This window comes from Podarcis gaigeae (assembly GCF_964106915.1).
Source record: "Podarcis gaigeae genome assembly, chromosome: Z".
Lineage (NCBI taxonomy): Eukaryota > Metazoa > Chordata > Lepidosauria > Squamata > Lacertidae > Podarcis > Podarcis gaigeae.
The window spans coordinates 11457634-11475432 of NC_139691.1; the positions used below are offsets into that span (position 1 = coordinate 11457634).

The window sequence follows — 17799 nt, forward strand, 5'->3', positions numbered from 1 at the left end:
GTTGCCACCACACTGCAGTGTTGCTGCCGCACTGCAACAATCTCCATGTCACCTGCAGCCTCCATCACGCAATGCAGAGTGCTGTGCTGCCCACAGCCACCTGGAGAGGTACCAGAACGCACAAAAGAGGTGCCGGAACTCACCAAAGAGTTCTGGTGAGTTCCAGCTGAAAAAAAGCCTTGGATAAAACATTAAACCACGATATTAAAACAGTTTAAAACAACATGATCAAAGGAATAAGGTGGGGCGTAAAAATAAACACTTCGAGTGCCAAAAACCAGGTGATCTGTATTTTGGTGCATATTTCTCCCAATTTACACATTTTGTATGCATTTTTGTCTAATAGACAAGCTTTGGTAAATCCATTTTTACCCTAACATAATGTGCGCTTATATGTTATTTTCATGAATATATGAACTTTTGTGCACAATTTCCTCTAGCATATCCATATTTGTATATGTTATTTGGTTGGAGCAAAACTGAAAAACTAAACAACTGAAAAACTGGAGAAGTGCCAATTTTGAAGGTTGGTTTGCATAATGTTTCAAAAAGTGCCAAATTAGGTTGGTTCATCTTTAAATGCAAACCAAACTGAACCTTCCTCCCCCACCTCTATTCTCACCCCCCAGGGGGGAAAAAACCATCACATTTTTACATCATTTGAACCTGCTTTCAAGTTAGAACATCGTCATGCGGTTAGTAGCCTTCTCCATGAATTTGTATAATCCTCTTTTAAAGCCATCCAAGTTGGTAGCCATCATTGCCTCCTTTGGGAGAAAATTATGTAGTGTAATTTTGTGTCATTTCTTTCATCTGTTCTCAACATTCAGCTTCACTGAATGTCCACAAGCTCTGGTGCTGGAGAATGGGGAACCCTAAATGTGACTCACAATACCTTTCTATCTCACCCTCTGCACTCTGCCCAATCGCCTTCTCAATCTGGCCGTGGACAGTCCGGGAATCAGTGTGTTTTTACATGAGTAGAATGTGTCCTTTTATTTAAAATGCATCTCTGGATTATTTGTGGGAATAGGAATTCCTCCAAAACAAATAGTCCACAAGGTCTGAGGGACAGTGGACCAGCCCCCTGCTGAAAAAGCTTGATGACCCCTGCTCTAAGCCCTCCTTTGCACCCTCCTTGATTGGCTGAAATGTGACTTTAAATGCCGATTATGCTCGTTCTTTTCTTAGATGGGGAACAGAGAGAGCTTTGCCTACTGTAAAAAAAGGGTCAAATTCACATCTGTTGCTCCACCCACTTTTGCTTCTGGTCCCACCCACTGCTAACATGCATTCCCCAGAAGGTTGTTCCGAAAGGAATGTGGACCTCGGGCTGGAAAGGCTTCCCTGCCCCTCGCTCCAAGAGGTGTTTCCCACACTCGAATCCTTGGCGGTGGCAATTAAGGCCGCTCCTTGCTGCTCTTGGGTTTCCTTGTCTGGACGGATTCTGCCTGGGCTCCCCCCAGCTCTCGCTGTACAGTTTGAAAGTAAAACCACAGGGCAGCCCAGCAGGGTTAGGAGGCTGGCAGAATGGCTGCGGTGACCTTCAGATCAAAGGAGAATGTTTCAGGCCTGGCCTCAAGTGCGGAGCGAGCTTGTTTTAACTTAACAATGTCAAAATACTGGCAAACAGAAGACATGAAGAAAGGTCTCCTACGGCTCCCAGGCGGTAGCAGGGATCCTTTCCTGCTGTCTGTCCATACGGTTCTTGCCTGTGAACAGAGAGGAGAAGAGGAAGGAGGGGAGGAGAGGAAAGTGTAGGAAGAAATCAAAGCAAAAAAGGATTTGAGTTGCTGGTGGCAGAAACTAGGACTGTAAAAGAAAGAAGTAAGGCCACACATTTAATGCAGTATGATGCCTCTTTAAACAGTCATAGCTTTCCCCAAAGAATTCTGGGAACTATAGTTCATTCAGGGTGCTGAGAATCTTTAGGAGGCCCCTATTCCCTCACAGGGCTACAGTTTCCAGAGTCTCATGGGAAGGATTGATTGTTAAACCATCCTGGGAATAGTAGCTCTGTGAGGGAATAGGGCGTCTCTTAACAACTGTCGGCACCCTTAACAAACTACAGTTCCCAGCAGTCCTTGAAGGGGAAGTCATGAATGATTAAAGTGGTCTAAGAGTGCTTTATATGTCAGGCGCAGTGGTGGCCCAAGCCAGTTCTTTGGAGTCCTCATGGAACCTCCAAATGCAGCCACCAATGTTTGCTTGACAAAATTCAGCAACCTGGTCCCTCCCTGGTCACAGAAAAGCATTCCTGATGTAGCAGGGGGAAGTGGTGCCAATAGGCCATAGGAATTGCCATACGTCCGGAATTTCCTGGACATATCAGGAATACTGCTGTTGGCAGCAGTGTCCAAGTGAAATATCCAGGAAAATTTGGACATATGGCAACTCAGCAGGGAGGAGGATGGGGACAAAACTCTGATGAGTCAGCTCTGCCTGCCATTGACTCTGGCGCCACCTACTGTTGGTGTCCCTGCCTTCCACTCCACCACTGGGAAAGGGCTTTGGGCAGCCTTCAGTAGCGCCCTTGCCTTCTGGCTAGGAAAGGCCACAGCTCAGAAGGAGAGCATCACGGGGAAGGTTCCAGGTCCAATCTGTAGCATCACAAGTTACAGGGAGGGTTGGGAATGGCCTCTTTTTCCATCTTGGAGAACTGCAGCCAGAGATGAAACAACAGCATGACTTCTAATAACTCTCTGCAGCCTTAACAAAGGATTAACAAAGGCGGTTGGAGGATGGATGGCAGCTAACAGATTGAGGTTGAATCCTGACAAGACAGAAGTACTGTTTTGGGGGGACAGGAGGTGGGCGGGTATGGAGGATTCCCTGGTCCTGAATGGGGTAACTGTGCCCCTGAAGGACCAGGTGAACAGCCTGGGAGTCATTTTGGACTCACAGCTGCCCATGGAGGCGCAGGTCAATTCTGTGTCCAGGGCAGCTGTTTACCAGCTCCATCTGGTACGCAGGCTGAGACCCTACCTGCCCACAGAATGTCTCGCCAGAGTGGTGCATGCTCTGGTTATCTCTCGCTTGGACTACTGCAATGTGATCTATGTGGGGCTACCTTTGAAGGTGACCCGGAAACTACAACTAATCCAGAATGTGGCAGCTAGACTGGTGACTGGTATTGTGGGACCAATACCACAAAACACTGGTTTTCAAATACCTACATTGGCTCCCAGTACGTTTCCGAGCACAATTCAAAGTGTTGGTGCTGACCTTTAAAGCCCTAAACGGCCTCGGCCCAGTATACCTGAAGGAACGTCTCCACCCCCATCACCCAGCCCGGACACTGAGGTCCAGCGCCGAGGGCCTTCTGACAGTTCCCTCATTGCGAGAAGCCAAGTTACAGGGAACCAGGCAGAGAGCCTTCTCGGTTGTGGCACCCGCCCTGTGGAATGCCCTCCCACCAGATGTCAAAGAGAACAACAACTACCAGACTTTTAGAAGACATCTGAAGGCAGCCCTGTTTAGGGAAGCTTTTAATGTTTGATGCATTACTGTATTTTGACATTTTGTTGGAAGCCGCCCAGGGTGGCTGGGGAAGCCCAGCCAGATGGACGGGGTATAAATAAATTATTATTATTATTATTATTATTATTATCATTATTATTATTACTACAGCACCCAGAATTCTGTTTAAAGTGGTGTCATAACATTTTAAATGTATGGTGCAAAGGTGGCCTTAGTGAGACTGAACGGGCCCTACTTTCCTTATATGGTGTCTCCTGGGACTGAGTTGCGTGCCCATGTTCTTCTGGTCCAGCTTATCCTGCAGCAGAAGTGGGAAACCTCTGGTCTGGGGTGGGGCAATTCAGCCCTCCAAGGCCCTATATTCAGCACTTCGCACTCCCCATGCCTCTCACCAGCCATACCCTCTTTCCCAAGCCAGGTCCCCTTACAGGTCTAGCTTTGCACCCTCTTTGAGTGTTGTTGCTTGGCTGGAATGCATCCCTCAGATGTGATTGTGCTGGTCTGGAAGGAGGACAGGGAGGGGTGCAAGTGTCTAGTAGAAACTAGCCTACTCTACAAAAGGTAAAACTCACATTTGTTGCTCTGCCCAGTTTTACCTCTGACCTGCAGAATGTTGCCCAGAAGGGCATCTTGCTCTTGGGCTGAACAAGATTCCCCAGCCCTGTTCTATGGGATCATCCACGCCTCCCCCCCATTGCTTCCAGTCTGTTTAACTGAGTTTGTCGGAAATCCTTGCATGCTTCCATGTTAAAAGATACCGAGCTGAGTCCCATTTTATAAGGAGGCACAACCCCCTGCCCCTACTGCTGGAAATGGCCCAAAGTAGCAGTTTGCTTGTCGAGAAGCATTTCCAGGAAGGGCATGGAGGGAATTGTTCCTCCTGCATCCCTATCCGCAATGCAATAAACCTCACCCGCTAACACAGCACAAGGCTGGTAATGTTTTAATAGCTAATTACAGGCAGGAGACACATCGGACACGGCTAAGAACATTTTACTACCTGCACCTGATAGATTTATTAGGAAAATAGCTGCTTTCCCAAGCAAAGCTAATTCACCTCATCCCTGGAATGGAGCCATTTCAAGGGTCTCCTGTGATAAATTTAATATTGACAGTGGTACTTAGGTGGAGCGTGTCTCTCCGCTGGCTTTGCTCAACGTCGCTTCTCTAGATGAGTAAGATGTGCTCACAATTGTGCTGCAAACAGTTCCATATATAAAGAATTTCTTTCTTTCTTTCTTTCTTTCTTTCTTTCTTTCTTTCTTTCTTTCTTTCTTTCTTTCTCACTTACATCTTCTGTCTTTCTTTGCTACCCCTTCATTCCTTCCTTCCGCTTTTCTTTACCCTCCCTACCTCCCTTCTCCCCTTCCTTTTTTTCCTTTTCCTTCCATCCCTTTTCTTTTTGCTCTTCCTCCCTTCCCTTCCCTTCTTAACTATTTCATTTGCTCCTTCCCTTTTGCTCCCCTTCCTTTCCACCAGCAGTGGCGGCCCCAGGAAAAACAAACATGGGGACTGAGTAGAACAGAAGGGCAAAGTATATTTCTCGTTAGCTTCTCCTGCCAGTGGACCTCTGTCTCAAAGACACTTGTATCTCTCTAAAGCAGCGAAATGTCCCTTATGCATTTCTTTGTGGGAGGGGATGTCTTGGACAAGAGGTCTCGCCTTTGTAAAACTGTCATTTTGCTAAATCCAGACCATAATCTATCTCCCTGCCCCTGTTTGTTTTTCCAACAGCAACTCATCCTTGGAAACCTTGCCAATTTGAATCACGAGTCAGGCTGCCTCTTTGGGATCTGCCACTGAGAACAGCTGGTGACTGGACAAGCCAAAGTTCGAATGAGCTGTGAGGTGGAATCAGAGCTGGCCATTAGCTTTTATAGCAAGGTGGGGTCAATTATGGGTTGATAATTAGGTGCTGACAGTAAAAGGAGAGCTCTAATGAAAATCAATTACAGGACAAAATGGGGTGTGCTTTGGGGACCACCACCCCATCAAAATAAGAAGGTGAAGGAAAATAACCAAAGGTACTTTGAACAAGCTTCTTTATGAAATTACAGACTGCTGACTGCAAACCTCAACCCTTTGGACTCTCAAAGAAAGGGCCAGGGAATATCTTGCTGCCCTATACATTGCAGCTGTCCCTTTGTAGACCACCTATGTATTTTGGTAGCTGCTGCTAAATCACTGCTTAGCAATGACTTTTGAAAAATGTTTCTAACTTGAGTTGCTAGTATTTTTGCCCCTCAGGACTGTGATTCATAAGAAAAGCCCTGCTTCATCAAGCAATGGCCCCATCTAGTCCAGCATCCTGCTCCCGGTGGCCAATGAGATGTCTTTTGTGGGAAACCTGCAAGCAAGAGCTGAGCACAAAACCCTCTCCTCCTGTTGTTTCCACCAGCAGGGATTCAGAAGCACTGTGTCATAGAGTGGCTTGATGCAGAAGGAGGAGCAAGCCAGGGAACCGCAAGGGAGGAAGGCTCAGAGCCCAGGGAGTAGTAGTGGGACAATGATAAATGGTCCAGAGGGAGAAGACTAGGAAGAGGAGATGTCAGAAGCTGAAGAGGTAACAGGGCTTAGTAAGCTGGGAGAATCTGTGGCAGAAAGAAGTCCAGAATCAGAGCCAGAAGCTGAAGCAGGAGAGTGGGAGGAGGGAGGCCAAGAGGCAGAAATGAGTCAGGCTGGTGAAGAGTCACAGGCGTCTCCCCCTCCTGCTGCGACAAGCTCCCCTCTCCCCTTGTCTCCCAGAACCAGAAGAGGCATGATAAGGGCAGAGAGGAGAAGTTGGCTGCATGCAGGCGTAGTCTCTGATTGCTTAGGGAAAGCCCTGGAGAGAAGGGGATTTAGATGGCTGTGAGGAGACAGGGTCTTTTTTGGCAACTGATTTTTGTTTATTTTTTTCTCAATAAATTTTATTGAAACTTGGAAAAAAATACAATGATTAATATTGGATATATTTTTATGAATTTTATAAAAATTTAATCTAAATAAAAACACAGAGCAAAAAGAGAGAGAAGGAAAAAGAAAGAAAAAGAGAACTTCCAATTATTCATTTGTCAGCTTTATAGAGAATTATTCAACACATTCACTCTAAGATAACACCTAATAAATCTCCCTTCTATAAACCAGCATTATCTTCAATCCTCAAACCCACATATCATAAGTTCATTTTCTTTTTCATGAACAAAGTCTATAAGAAGTTTCTAATCTTTTGTAAATGTTGACAATGATTTTTCTCTGATTAACCACATCAATTTCGCCATCTCAACTAAGTCCAGTAATTCTAACAACCATTCCTCCACTGGAGGCTATAATCTTTCCATCTTTGTGCATATATTTTGAAATAAAGTTCCATAGTATTTTTCTAATTGTATACCGTAAGTCCCAACAGGAAGAGTTCCAGCTTTAGTTGAAAATTGACCTTAAAAATATCCTGTATCAGTGTCAGTGTTTCCAATATTGTTTAGCTTTTTTACACGTCCACCAAGCATGAAAAAATGTCCCTTCTTGACACTTCCAGCAAGTATTTGGAATGTTTTTATACATTCTAAATAACTTATCAGGAGTTAAGTCCCAATGATACATCATTTTGTAATCAAATGTGTATTTTTTAACCCTTTAGTCAACATATGTTCCCACTGTTCCATCTGTTTATCATACCCATTTTTGCCCATTTAACTTGTTTTGTTGAAATTTTCTCAATAACATGTTCATTATCTGTACACAACTTAATTTAAAAATATGTCTTTTTTGTTCTATACCAAATGTCTTTTTATCCAACTTAAATCTCTCTGTTAATTGTAGGTGGGGAAAAAAATTAAAGACTTTAACCTTCCCTTGTTCCTTTTTTTAAATTTTACCGTCTCCCTAACTCCATTCTAATAGTGGAGTGCATGTTTTCTACGAAATGCTTCTTATGTTTTCTACGAAATGTTTCTTATGTTGAAATCCATAAGGTATCTTTGCATATATCCTAGATTTATATCTATTCCTAATTCTCAATATGGTATATCTAACAAAATGGTTTTGAAATCTACATTAACTTTGATCTTACCATACCACAAATATCCATGCCATCCAAATCTCAAATCATGATCTTCTAGTTCTCAGGGTCACCCATTCCTTCATCAACACTAAACAACAGTCCGCAAAGTACTATTTCAGGTCAGGTAAACCCAGTTCTTCCCTTTCCTTCGCATCTTGAAATATTTTCATTTTGACTTGTGGTTTTTCTCCTTGCCATAGAAACTTAGATAAATCTTTTTGCCATTGTTTAAATGGTAAGTCATTAGTCAAAATAGGTAATGTTTGAAATAAAAACATCATTCTGGGAAAAAACATTCATCTTTATCACTGAAATTCTGCCTAATAATGACAATTTTAATGTCTCTCATCTTTACATATCTTTTTAAGTTTCAGCTCCTTTCATAACATAATTATTTTGAAATAACGAGCAGTTCATATTTATCATAGTAATACCCAAGTATTTCATTTTTTTTCATTCTGAAACCCTGTTTTCTCCAAAACCTTCTGATCTTTTGGTGTCATATTCATTTTTTTTTATCTTCATTGTTATAATTCATTTTGTCTAATATCTCTAAGCAAAACTTCCAAGACCAGAATGAAAAGCAATGGGAACAATGGACACCCTTGCCTTGTCCTCTTCTGTATCTCACAGGTTTCAGTCAATTCTCCATTAACAATTATCTGTGCTGTCTGTAATGTGTAAATTGATTTTACCCATTTAATAAACAGTCCTGGAAACTGATTTTCATGGAGTAAGACCATTGGGAATGAACTGCTCTGTTCATTAGGCCTGACACTCAACCAAGTCTGTGGGGATCATGTTTTCACTAATAAAGAGTTAACTCCAACTTTAAACTGTGTGATTACTGACCAGCATGCTCCTGCGATACACTGCTGCCTCTGACTATGGCAATAGCCATTATGGCTAGTAGCTTCTGATAGCTTTGTCTTCCTCCATGCCTTTGTCCAACCTTCTTTTAAAGCCATCCAATTTGGTGGTTATCACTGCGTGCTGCAGGAGAAAGTTGCACAGGTTTACCATGTGCTGAGTGAAAAAGAAGTTTCTTTTATCTATCCTGATTCTTTCAACACTCACCTTCTTTAGATGACCATGATCTGCAGTGTTTATAAGAAAGAGAGAGAGACTCCTGAGGATCCCTAGACACACAATGTCTTGTGCACAGATGCATATACAGATGCCTATGCAAGGTATTGTCTTGTGCACACAACAGCCTGCCATTCCACACACCAAAGCCATCTAAGTCACTTCTGGGCCGCTTGCCTCCCACATGAAACAGCTGAAGCCATCAACTTGGATGGTTTTAAAAGAGGATTGGACAAATACATGGAAGATAAGCCTATAAAGGGCCACACTAAACAATAATTGAAATGCACAATCTTGGTTCCCCCCCCTTATTTATTTTGTTTAAAATATGCTTGGGGCAGGATGTCCTGAATATTAGTTGCTGGAAACTGCAGGTGGGCAGAGTGCTGTTGCACTCACGTCCTGCTTCTTGTCTTCCCAATAGAGGCATCAGAGTGGTCACTATGAGAACAGGATGCTGGACTAGGGGGGTATTAAAAAATTATTCCCTCCAGCACCATGGCCCTAATGAAAAGTACCCCCTCCACATACACCATGGTGTACAAGAGGGGTTTCTTCTCCCACACTCCACCCCATTGTCTTTAAAAACAAAACAAAAAAACCAGTCCTCGCATCCTATGTACAGTCCAGGAAGGAAGCTACCACAAATCTTTCCCATGCCTGTTTCTCCAGCCCTTCCCCTTTTAAAAAAGACCTGTGAAATCTGATCATGCATCTCATGTATTGTCTTGCTTGTCCCCACAGCAGAGCAGGGGGCTATGGCAGAACAAATGAATGCAACATTAGTAGACAGACTATACCTTTCAGCAATGTTTAATAATGAAATTCAGAGTGTGATTCTCATGATCAAAACAGGGGCATTTTGCATTGCTGCCATTTTTTTCATTATTCAAATGTTGGAGGATATGCTATTTTGTGGGGGCCATTTAATAGAATCAAAGCTTTGGTGAGGATCTCAAAAAATCACCCAGTCTTACCCCAATGCCAATTCATGGAATATGCTGCTGCGACATCCCTGCTAGGTGGTCATCGATCTTAAAAACCTGGAAAGGAAAAGAGTCCATTACCATATGAAGCTGTCTGCTCCACTGATGGACCACCAGGGAGGTCTTTTCAAATGTTGAGATCCCCTTTCACATAATTCAAACCTGTTAAATCAGGCCCTACCCTCTGGATTAGAGATGGAAGGATCTGTCAGTTTTAGTTTTCTCAGTTTCTTGTTTATTCTTGTTCAGTTCTCCACATTTCTGCCACAAATTGTGATTTATTTTTGTTTTAAATCTCTATAAGATGAACCAGCACTTCAGTGCAAATTTCTAATGAACACATTTCTGTATGATGTTTAGACTAATATGTGTATTTTTGCAAGCAATTTCCCCCCTTAATACAATGCATTTTTTGTATGCTATTTTCATGAATATGAATTTTTTATGCACACTTTACCCTAGCAGACACATTTTTCATAAACACTGCTTAGCTGGAATACTGCACTGCAAAATAGTTTTGCTTCTCCTATTGTTATGGAAAGTGCAAATTTAATAGATTAACCTTTAAATGCAAATAGACTAGCATTCACTTGAGGAAGGTTTTTCAGCTCATGGGCCACATCCTCTTCTGGGAAACCTTCTGAGGAGTGCATGTCACTGGTGGGTAGAGAAACAAATGCTAGGGTTGCCATGTTTCATAAAGTAAAATTCCTGACACCTACAAAGTTGTTGAGCTTTTTTAGGGAAACCTAACCCAAAGATAGTGATTTTACCTCTGGATTTCCCCATGACACCATTTTTGCACCCAAAAGCCAGGACATGTCAGGAATTTTCCTGACGTATGGCAAGCCTAACAAATGCACATGTGGTCTGGGGAGAGGAGAGGTGGCCTGGGCAGAGTTCTAAGGGTGATGCATGGAGGTCTGGAGGGCTCAATTTGGCTCCTGGGCTGGAGGTTCCTCACCCCTGTTCTGCATCACGTGGATTTTGCTTACAGAAAGCAGGGTGGCACATTTTGATGAGGACTTGTGTGTATGTTTTAAAGTTGTGTTTCATTGAAAAGGAAGCCCTCCTTAATCTTATTTGGGAGGTTTTGTAAGAGAGTGGTGAGAGAAGGGAGAGAAGAAGGCTGTGTTCATCTCCTGGATAAATCAAGAGGTCTCTGGCGAGGTGGAAAGTGCATAAACAGAACCTGGGGGCCGGCTTGTCTGGAAGCTTAAACTGATTATAGCGGCTTGTCTTTCCCTCCCGGATCCCTGCTGGCTTTGAGTACAAGAGCAACTGATGTTTGGATCTGAGGGGGCAGACAAGGAGGCTCTGCCTTCCTTAGTCTTCCACATTCCCCGAAATGTCACCTTTATCCCACTAAATAATACAAACCATTGTCTACCATTGCCCCCCCACCCTCCTCAAGTCATCTCAAACAGTTCTTAGTGTCAGCTGTAATTCCGTCAGTAACTCAATCTGGGATGGTCTCGGCCTTTACCAAACGTTGCCCGGACTTTTGTTTCCAGCTCTCCCTCCCTGCCTCACCTAATTCCAGACTCATAATTTCTTTGGAAGCAGAAGCGAGTCTTTTAAATAATAGCATGTTTTTCCATTTTTATTTCGTGAAGGCTAGGTTTTAGAAAGGGACTCGTTTTGCACTGAATTTGAAAACAGTTTGGCCCTTTCAAAATCCTCGTGTTTGCAGATCTGGGTTGCATCCAACAATTTTTTACTTGGGAGTCGAGCTTTTGAGGCAACTGAACCAAGTTAGGCCACATTCACACCGTATTTTTAAAGTGCTGAGATACCACTTTAAGCAGACATGACTTCCCCCAAAGAATTCTGGGAGCTGTAGTTTGTAAGGGGTGCTGAGAGTTGTTAGGAAGGTCCCGTTCCCCTTACACAGCTATAATTTCTAGATTTGTTAAGCAATCAATCCCTCTTCACAGGGAATTTTGAGAACTGTAGCTCTGTGAGGGAGACAGGGACCTCCTAACAACTCTCAGTACCTCTTACAAACTACAGCTCCCAGAATTCTTTTGGGGAAGTAATGTCTGCTTAAAGTGGTATCGTAGCACTTTAAATATATGGTGTGAATGTGGCCTTAGTCATGGCTATTAATATTTATAGATCTACTCTGAGCATGCATATAGCATTGGATATAATCCTATATTTCTGCAGTAGCCTTGTGATAGCATTTCTTACTGTGCCTTTAATACCTCTGTGACAGGCAGAAATGCATTGGAAGAAACTTCAAGGGCAAAAAAGCAAACATAGTGGCAAATAATGTGAACTAAAATCTTTACATCAGCCACAAAACATTCTGGGTGGTTACAGAGGGGTCACCACTAACCTCAGCCCTTTGTCAGGATTATGAGAAAATAATATCGGTCTTATAGGGGAGTTGTAAATATTGCTTACAAAAATCTGTGTGAGTTGCTTTCAATACTTAAATGGGACTAAGTAGAGATCCCTTTGCACTGCATCTTCGTGCTGAGAAAAGCATCACCTTTTGAATTTCTGCCTGCTGCACAGCTATTAAAATAGACCCAGGAGCCCAGCTGGAGATAGGGGAAAGATTTGAATGTGTCCAGCTTGCAATATGTTGACTGAGTTGTTTTTATTTATTTATTTACTTGATTCCATTTACGAAACCTCTTCCCCTGTAGCGTATTGAAGGGAATACAGTACACAATTTAAAAAACCATACAATATTTTTTTTTCCATATGCAAAAACAATTTTAAAAAGTGATTCTGTATAGAAAAACAATTCCGCAGATACAAACAATTAAAAACATTTTCATATGTAAAAACAATTACAGTACAGATACAACTCAGATATGGGCTGGGGTAAAAGCCTGCCCTTGTAAGCCTTGTCGGACAAGGAAGGTCCTAAAAGACAGTAGAGCATTACAAGATAGGCAAACCTACTACCACAGATCCCAGATCCAATATCTGTTCCCTATGCCAGGACATAGACTTGTGAAATATGAATAATACGGAGAGATGTGGCTTCTGAGCATGTTCAGCCAGCCATATCTTCCCTACATGTGCACAGAGGAGTAAACAGCACATGCAAAAGATTTCTCTGTGTTGTAATTTTCTGCAAGGATGTGAGCTGCATATAGGAAATCCTGGTAACCCTCCAGTTGTTGTAAGACTCCAACTCCCATCAACCCTAGCCAGGGCCGGCCCACCCAGCAAAGTTAGGTGACCGCCTCAGGCAGTAGGATACACAGGGGTGCCAGATCTTGCCTCCAAGAAATGCATTGCCTACCGCTGTTGTCGTAGTGGTAACGATGACTGCAGTACAACTCCTTGGAGGCCAGATTTGCTGCCCCTTTGGCAGCCCCACCCTAATGCTGCCTCCACAATGGCTTCTCAGTGGTTTTACTGGTCTCCTGTCCCCTATTCCCAACGTCAATCTTTATTCCCCGCCCTTGTTCCCAGTGCTATTTTTCTAGAGAAAGAGGTGCTGGAACTCACTATGCTCTCTTATTATGGCAATGGTGCTCACCTGAAATGTTCCAGAACTGAGCTCTGGTGAGTTCTGGCTGAAAAAAAGCCCTGCTTGTTCCAGATATAGATATTCACTCCCCTCTTCATCTCTGGCACAGGGGAGGGGGGAGGGGACACCCTTTTGTGGTTCACCTCAGGTGCCAAAATAGCTTGGGCCACTCCTGGCCCCAGTCAGCAAGCCCAGTGGTCAGGGCTAATGGGAGCTGCACTCCTGCAGCATCTGGAAGGCTACAGGTTCCTCACCAATGCTCTAGGAGGTGCATTTTATTTATTTTAAACAATGTTTAAGGCTGCGCTAGTTTTCTTTCGACTGTGGTAGCAAACAGACCAGAAGCCAATGCACAAAAGTATAAATGAATTCCTGTACTTAGGGTTGTCAAGTTTTCAGCCAGCTCCTGTAATTATGCCTTGCAACAGTGGAATGCCCTGCACCAATGAGCAGCTAGCATTTATCACCATACATCAATCAAGTCATGGTTCAAGGCACAGCAGCAAGAGTGGGTGAATAAGTTGGCAATAGTGGAACAAGGGTGTTCAATTGATCCTTCACACAAACACACAAGTGTGTGTGTGTAAATTAGTTGGAAGGGACTGTGAGGGTAATTAAGTCCAACCCTCTGCAATGCAGGAATCATGTGCCCTTTGTGAGGCTCAAACCCACAACCCTGAGATTAAGAGTCTCATGCTCTACTGACATACGTCCCTAAATACAAATTGAGTCCATCCATTTCTGCTCACTCAACTCTCCATAGTAAGTTGGTGTCACTGACAACATTTATGCAAAAACAATGTTTATTACAGCACAGTGCCAAAAGCAGGGAATGTGTTTTGGCGATTAAGGGCTGGTTTCTATTTACAGACCTGAGATAGCATCTTACAAATGTGCTTACACGGTGACTTAATCTATTCAATTTGTATTTCAGACTTTTAAATTGTTCTTCTGCTTGCTATCATGGTGTCATCCGGGAATGTTTGCCATGGGGAAATGTCACTACATTGTTTTTATGGCCTGTGCTTGTGAGCTCCTGGGAAATGTTCAAGGAACAGGAGGATGCATGTAGACTTCTCCCCGCTCTCTGACTAATTAGATCCCATTGTAATTTTTTTAGTGGAAATCTGCTGCCTACCCAATTCTCAAAGGTTTGGGATGGGTCATGATTTGCAACTTATCAACCGGCATTGAGAAACCTGTGGCCCTCCAGATGTTGTTTGACTAGAACTCCTTTGGCCTCTTCCCATTGGTCATGGTGTCCGCGCCTGATGAGAGTCCAACAGCATCTGGAGAGGTATGGCTTCTCCACCCTTATATCATCTTTTTCTGTGAGTGCAACACTCTTATTTCCAGGAAGGGTGTTTGTGTATGGTCTGCCTAAAGTCAAGGATGGTGGGTGAGTTTTGCCACACTTATGAACACAATAGCAGACTGCGGGAGCAGACCAATGGTCCATCTAGTCCATCTGTCTCTGCACATATACAGTCATACCTCATGTTGTGAATGCTGTGGGTTACATCTTTTCAGGTTGCGTCCCATGGTGACCCAGAAGTACCAGAAAGGGTTACTTCTGGGTTTCACCACTTGCGCAGAAGCGCAAAATGACATCACGTACATGCGCAGAAGCGGCGAATCCTGACCTGCGTGTGCGCAGACGGGGGTTGCGTTCTGTTCAGGTTGCAAACGGGGCTCCGGAACGGATCCCGTTCGCAGCCAGAGGTACCACTGTACATGTGTTTGTGTAAAAGCGTGCACACTTATTGATTTGCACTGCTCCACGGCTGTGTTCATATTGTATGCATCCATTGAACGTAATGTGCCAATAACTAATGTAGAATCACAGCGTTGTACAGTTGGGAGGGAACCCCAAAGGTAATCTTGTACAACCTCCTGCAATGCAGTATAGCTCAGCTAGCTGTGTGCACAGTTTGCACACTTCTTAAAAGTCATGTGTGAACACTCCTTTGGTTTGCATTGACTGGCAGTGGCTCTCCAGGGGTCCCAGTCAGGAGTTTTCCCCTGCATATATCCCTCCCCCACCACACACTGGATTAACTCCTATGATGACTTTCACAAAGTTAGTCATCCCCCTTGGGAAGATGACTTGATTGTCTCCAAGTGTGTGAACTGGCACCATGACAGTGAGTACAGCAAGCACCACTTGGGTGTTCTCTTCCTCTACCTCCTCTGTTGCTGCTGAAGTTGCCACTCTGATCTTGCACCTCCTCTCTATGCAAATGCTAAAGATGGCTGATAAAGAGCTTTTTTTTTTAAAAAAAAAACCAAATAAACCCCAACAACAACCCTTGTTACCTGGTGCACTTGGACGCACCCTGTGGCGCCTGGCTCTCCACGGCTGATGGGCGTATTGTAAAGCAAGAGACGGGGAGTCTGTTGGAGGCAACGCTTGGGTCTGCTGTTAAGCGCCCCAGCCAGCTACTTTTCCGGTTAGACCAGGCGGCTCTCTCTACAGAAATCTGAAAGGCAAATCTTCCAATTAAGACAGGTTTGCCACTTAGTTGGATAAGGCTCATTCACAGGGGTAATGGGCCACGCCTTGGTTGCAAGGCTTTCCATGGGATCAGGAGATGGTGTCTGAGGTAACTGCAGACTGCCCAAAACAAGGCATGAGATTTCCTGATAGTTTCTCTGCTGTTGGGATGCCCGTGCCTCTTTCTTTCTTTCTGGCATTTATATAAACTGAATCATTAGCATTTCAAACACTGTACATAAAAATAAATCCCACAGAGAATCTAAACAACAAAAAGGCATCATAAAACAAATCACCACCTTAAAATGCCTTTGTCATGCACCTGAAGTCCAGGAAGGAGTGCTTGTCTGATCTCATGTGACAGAGAGTTCCACCGGCTTGAGCCCACAACAGTGAATGCACAGGGGGCAAACAGCATAGGAATGTCGGGAACCAGTGCTATACTGAATCATACCATCTAGCTCAGTATTGTCTACACTGACAGGCAGCAGCTCTTCAGGCAAATGTTTCTCCCAGCCCTACCTTCAGATTCTGAGGATTGAACCTGGAACCTGGGCAGATACTCTGCCTCTGCACTATCCACTGGGACATCTGGCTCAGTAGTTTCTACATTGACTGGCAGATGTACCCCTGTACAATTATTTCTGGTTTCTTCATTTTTATTTCTTCTTCATTATTTTGGTGACTTCATTTGTTGATGAATGTTATCTAACCTACTGCGTATTCTCTCTCTCACACGGGGGAAAATAAAGGGAACCGCACCTAAATTAATGATTTTCATTCTTTCTTCAAGTGTTTCTGATATTTAAGGGTGAGAGGCAGTGATGCTTCTGAGTACAGTACTAGTTTCTGGAAATTGCAGGAGGTGATTCTTGTTCTTGGGTCCTGCTTGCTGGTTTACCTCAGGCCTCTGGCCAGCCTCTGTGAGAACAGGATGCTGTACCCTGTTTGCAAGAGGAGTGTGTTACCATAGAAACTCAAGGATATCCAGTTCTATCTTCTTCTGCTATTTCCATCGCTCATGGGAAGCAGAGGAAGAAAGAACCCAGGACTCAAAAATTAATCAATTATGTAATGTTAAATTTGAACAACACATTTTCTCATTTTTTGCCCTCTGTTGACTGGGACTCTCAGGCTGGGTTTCTCTAGCACGTGTTTAGTTGTGAATGTTTTAATATTTTATTTTTTGTTTATAATTACTTTTGTTATGCTGTAGTTATGTATTTTTTCATGTTGTAAGCCCCCTTGAGCATGGTTTGAACTACGGGATGGTGGCATACAAATATAATTAGGTAGGTAGGTAAGTACAGTCATACCTCGGGTTAAATATGCTTCAGGTTGAGCGCTTTCGGGTTGTGCTCTGCGGCGACCTGGAAGTAACGGAACGCGTTACTTCCGCGTTTCGCTGCTCGCGCATGCGCAGTCAAGATTACGTCACCCGCATGTGTGGAAGTAGCAAATCGTGACCTGTGCACTCGCAGACATGGGTTACGTTTGCTTCTGGATGCGAACGGGGATCCGGAACGGATCCCGTTCGTATCCAGAAGTACCACGGTATGTTAATGTAAGTTGCAACCTTCTGAATATTGGAAACTGCCTTACACTATGTTGGACCTTTGGTCCATGTAGCTCAGTATTGTCTTCACTGAATGGGAGTCAGGTTTAAGGCAGGGAGTCTCTCTCAGCCCTGCTTGGAGATGCTGAGGATTGAACTTGGGACCTTCTGTGTCCATATCAGATGCCATGTCCCTTCTATGCCCTTCCATGGTGCTGAGTTCTTTTTGACTAGGGATGCTGAAGAACATCTGAAGAGCCTTAATGGAGCATGCAAGCTGCCCAACTAGTCCAGCTTCCTGTGCTCCCAGGGGCCAACCAGATGTCTAGAAGCCCACAAGCAAGGCCTGAGGGCAACACAGCTGCTCTCCTCACTTATAAAAAAAAGGTAAAGGACCCCTGCCAGTTAAGTCCAGTCACGAACAACTCTGGGGTTGCGGCACTCATCTCGCTTTACTGGCCGAAGGAGCCGAAATTTGTCCGCAGGCAGTTTTTCTGGGTCATGTGGCCAGCATGACTAAGCCACTTCTGGCAAACCAGAGCAGCGCATGGAAACGCCATTTACCTTCCCACCGGAGCGGTACCTATTTATCTACTTGCACTTGACGTGCTTTTGAACTGCTAGGTTGGCAGGAGCAGGGACCGAGCAATGGGAGCTCAC

The 17799-nt window shown here is 44.0% G+C and overlaps 1 long non-coding RNA gene across 1 annotated transcript; it reads right to left on the reverse strand.

Annotated features, from left to right (window-relative positions):
- Nucleotides 1-1063: 1063 nt before the first annotated feature.
- Nucleotides 1064-15566, reverse strand: LOC310836270. Its single transcript, XR_014559982.1, has 3 exons — nt 15407-15566; nt 9586-9651; nt 1064-1712 (listed from the first exon to the last, which is right to left on the reverse strand). It is a non-coding gene; the product is annotated as an uncharacterized lncRNA (long non-coding RNA).
- Between the last annotated feature and the right edge of the window lie 2233 nt (nt 15567-17799).